Source organism: Rhinoraja longicauda, unplaced genomic scaffold (assembly GCF_053455715.1).
Source record: "Rhinoraja longicauda isolate Sanriku21f unplaced genomic scaffold, sRhiLon1.1 Scf000078, whole genome shotgun sequence".
Lineage (NCBI taxonomy): Eukaryota > Metazoa > Chordata > Chondrichthyes > Rajiformes > Arhynchobatidae > Rhinoraja > Rhinoraja longicauda.
This window is the reverse complement of record NW_027601296.1, coordinates 227,501-232,500: the sequence shown is the minus strand read 5'-3', so window position 1 is coordinate 232,500 and position 5,000 is coordinate 227,501.

The window sequence follows — 5,000 nt, the reverse complement described above, 5'->3', positions numbered from 1 at the left end:
CCGTCTTCGGCGTGGACGGCATGAACCAAGTCGGCAAGCATCGTCACCCAGCACACAGACGTCCACTAACAATTCCTCCCCCCTGCAAATTGCGCGCCGCGAACGGCAGTACTTTCAAGTATGCCGCCTTCGGCGGGGACATCGTGAACCAAATCGGCAGGCAGGCGTCGTCAGCCGGTCGACCGACCCCCAGTTGCATTGCCCCAACGGCCATTGTGCACTTCGAACAGAACAGTGCTTTTAAAATATTCCGCCTGCCGCGTGTACATCATGAAACAAATGGAAAGGACGAACCGGGCGTGCAACCGATGCACGGAGAGTGACAGGTCGTCAAGCAAGTCCGTGGCAATCCGTCGGCCGACTCGGCCGCGGCCAGCAGAGGCGTTTTGGCCCGGGCGCGCCGAACTTTGCGCGCCCTCGGTATGCGTAACACTAGCACATGCCTTCAAAACTCACTACAAAATAACCCCAAAGTATGCCGCCTTCCCCGTGGGCCTTGTTACCAATATCTTGCCCTGCTTCCTGATGCCCTTATGGGGTCGGCTCTGTTCTTGCAGAACCCTCAGGTGGTGCAGAGTCTGGGCCATTTTATCAATATCTTGCCCTGATTCCTGATGCCCTTATGGGGTCGGCTCTGTTCTTGCAGAACCCTGAGGTGGTGCAGAGTCTGCGCCTTGTTATCAATATCTTGCCCTGCTTCCTGAAACCCTTATGGGGTTGGTTCTGTTACAAAACCCTCAGGTGGTGCAGAGTCTGGGCCACTTTATAAATAACTCTGCCTGCATTAGGGTCAGGGTTAGGGTTAGGGTTAGGGTTAGGGTTAGGGTTAGGGTTAGGGTTAGGGTTAGGGTTAGGGTTAGGGTTAGGGTTAGGGTTAGGGTTAGGGTTAGGGTTAGGGTTAGGGTTAGGGTTAGGGTTAGGGGTAGGGGTAGGGGTAGGGGTAGCGGTAGGGGTAGGGGTAGGGGTAGGGGTAGTTTGAACTACTGCCGCTCCAGGCGCGCACTGTGCGTGGGTAATTTTCAGTGGGCGTCGGTGTGCTGGGTGACGATGCCGCCCAGACTCTGCACCACCTGAGGGATCTGCAAGAACAGAGCCGAACCCGCAAGGGTATCGGGAAGCAGGGCAAGATATTGATAACAAGGCCCAGACTCTGCACCACCCGAGGGTTCTGCAAGAACAGAGCCGACCCCATAAGGGTATCAGGAAGCAGGGTGAGATAGTGACACCATTTGTAAAACCGGCAAATCCCACCCAGGAAACATTGCAAAAATTGGCCTCTAATGCTGGAACGTGGGTAAAGCCAAACAAACACGACACGTTTTAAAAGAACGTTACTAAAACAGCCTGGGATATGCCCATGACAAAGGATAGGCCGAACCTCACCAGAAAAAAAGAGAGGGAGACCACGGCAGAGCTGAGGGATAAACATGAGATGGTGATAAAACCAGCAGACGAGGGGAGCAGTAGGGTTACAAATTAATGTCAATATGGGGCCTGCTCCCACTGGGTAATAGACAAAAACATAGAACAGGGTGACAGGAGAGACTGGATAGCACAGAGGATAACCCGTGAGCGAAATAATGGGGTGTATGCAGTTCAATGTAAGGAGTGTACCTTACGGTACATAGGGGAAACAGGTAAAACAGCCTCAGCGGTGATCGACGTGTCAAAGAGGAGTCACAAAGACGGGCAAAATAAAGTGGTTGATTATAGACAATAGACAATAGACAATAGGTGCAGGAGTCGGCCATTCAGCCCTTCGAGCCAGCACCGCCATTCAATGCGATCATGGCTGATCACTCTCAATCAGTACCCCGTTCCTGCCTTCTCCCCATACCCCCTCACTCCGTTATCCTTAAGAGCTCTATCCAGCTCTCTCTTGAAAGCATCCAACGAACTGGCCTCCACTGCCTTCTGAGGCAGAGAATTCCACACCTTCACCACTCTCTGACTGAAAAGGTTCTTCCTCATCTCCGTTCTAAATGGCCTACCCCTTATTCTTAAACGGTGGCCCCTTGTTCTGGACTCCCCCAACATTGGGAACATGTTTCCTGCCTCTAATGTGTCCAATCCCCTAATTATCGTATATGTTTCAATAAGATCCCCCCTCATTCTTCTAAATACCAGTGTATACAAGCCCAATCGCTCCAGCCTTTCAACATACGACCGTCCCGCCATTCCGGGAATTAACCTAGTGAACCTACGCTGCACGCCCTCCATAGCAAGAATATCCTTCCTCAAATTTGGAGACCAAAACTGCACACAGTACTCCAGGTGCGGTCTCACCAGGGCCCGCTACAACTGTAGAAGGACCTCTTTGCTCCTATACTCAACTCCTCTGGTTACGAAGGCCAACATTCCATTGGCTTTCTTCACTGCCTGCTGTACCTGCATGCTTCCTTTCATTGACTGATGCACTAGGACATCCAGATCTCGTTGAACTCCCCCTCCTCCTAACTTGACACCATTCAGACAATAATCTGCCTTTCTACTCTTACTTCCAAAGTGAATAACCTCGCACTTATCTACATTAAACTGCATCTGCCATGTATCCGCCCACTCACACAACCTGTCCAAGTCATCCTGCAGCCTTATTGCATCTTCCTCACAATTCACACTACCCTCCAGCTTAGTATCATCTGCAAATTTGCTAATGGTACTTTTAATCCCTCCGTCTAAGTCATTAATGCATATCGTAAATAGCTGGGGTCCCAGCACCGAACCTTGCGGTACCCCACTGGTCACTGCCTGCCATTCCGAGAGGGACCCATTTATACCCACTCTTTGCTTTCCGTCTGTCAACCAATTTTCTATCCATGTCAGTACCCTACCCCCAATACCACGTGCCCTAATTTTGCCCACTAATCTCCTATGTGGGAGCTTGTCGAAGGCTTTCTGAAAGTCGAGGTACACCACGTCCACTGACTCTCCCCTGTCAATTTTCCTAGTTACATCCTCAAAACATTCCAGTAGATTTGTCAAGCATGATTTCCCCTTCGTAAATCCATGCTGACTCGCAATGATCCTGTTACTGCTATCCAAATGCTCAGCAATTTCGTCTTTTCTAATTGACTCCAGCATCTTCCCCACCACTGATGTCAGACTAACTGGTCTATAATTACCCGTTTTCTCTCTCCCTCCCTTCTTAAAAAGTGGGATAACATTTGCTATCCTCCAATCCACAGGAACTGATCCTGAATCTATATAGAACATTGAAAAATGATCTCCAATGCTTCCACTATTTCTAGAGCCACCTCCTTAGGTACCCTGGGATGCAGACCATCAGGCCCTGGGGATTTATCAGCCTTCAGTCCCATCAGTCTACCCAAAACCATTTCCTGCCTAATGTGGATTTCCTTCAGTTCCTCCATCACCCTAGGTTCTCCGGCCCCTAGAACATTTGGGAGATTGTGTGTATCTTCCTCAGTGAAGACAGACCCAAAGTAACGGTTTAACTCGTCTGCCATTTCTTTGTTCCCCATAATAAATTCCCCCGTTTCTGTCTTCAAGGGACCCACATTTGCCTTGACTATTTTTTTCCTCTTCACGTACCTAAAAAAACTTTTGCTATCCTCCTTTATATTATTGGCTAGTTTACCCTCGCACCTCATCTTTTCTCCCCGCATTGCCTCTTTAGTTAACTTTTGTTGCTCTTTAAAAGAGTCCCAATCCTCTGTCTTCCCACTCTTCTTTGCTATGTTATACCTCCTCTCCTTAATTTTTATGCTGTCCCTGACTTCCCTTGTCAGCCACAGGTGTCTCTTACTCCCCTTAGAGTCTTTCCACCTCTTTGGAATAAATTGATCCTGCAACCTCTGCATTATTCCCTGGAATACCTGCCATTGCTGTTCTACCGTCTTCCCTGCTAGGGCCTCCTTCCAGTCAATTTTGGCCAGCTCCCGCCTCATGCCTCTGTAATCCCCTTTGCTATACTGTAATACAGACACTTCCGATTTTCCCTTCTACCTTTCCATTTGCAGAGTAAAACTTATCGTGTTGTGATCACTGCCTCCTAACGGCTCTTTTACCTCTAGTCCCCTTATCAGATCAGGATCATTAAAAACACTCACTCTATTGGCCGTGATTTAACCTAGCACACAGTGTTGCAAAGCCCATGCAAAGTCCAGTGGGCCAAGCAAACAAATAAGATAGATCTGGCTCGGCGTTCCACATCTCCACATCGTCACCCAGCACGCCGACGCCCATTAACAATTCCCCCGCAAATTGTGCACCTCGAGCGGCAGTACTTTAAACGGCGCCGTCTTCGGCGTGGACGGCATGAACCAAGTCGGCAAGCATCGTCACCTAGCACACAGACGTGCACTAACAATTCCTCCCCCCGCAAATTGCGCGCCGCGAACGGCGGTACTTTCAAGTATGCCGCCTTCGGCGGGGACATCGTGAACCAAATCGGCAGGCAGGCGTCGTCAGCCGGTCGACCGACCCCCAGCTGCATTTCCCCAACGGACATTGTGCACTTCGTACAGAACAGTGCTTTTAAAATATTCCGCCTGCCGCGTGGACATCATGAACCAAATGAGCAGGCAGGCATCATATCATATCATATCATACACATACAGCCGGAAACAGGCCTTTTCGGCCCTCCAAGTCCGTGCCGCCCAGCGATCCCCGTACATTAACATTATCCTATACCCACTAGGGACAGTCAGCCCCCAGCACAACGACGCCCCCGCTAACAATTCCCCACGCACATGGTGCGCTCGAGCTGCAGCACTTTAAAGTACGCCGCCTTCGGCGGGGACATCGTGAACCAAAGGAGCAGGCAGCCATGGTCACCGCCAGCACAACGACGGCGCCGCTAACAATTCCCCGCGCACCTTGTGCGCTCGAGCTGCAGTACTTTAAAGTACGCCGCCTTCGGCGGGGACATCGTGAACCAAAGGAGCAGGCAGCCATGGTCACCGCCAGCACAACCACGGCGCCGCTAACAATTCCACGCGCACCTTGTGCGCTCGAGCTGCAGTACTTTAAAGTACGCC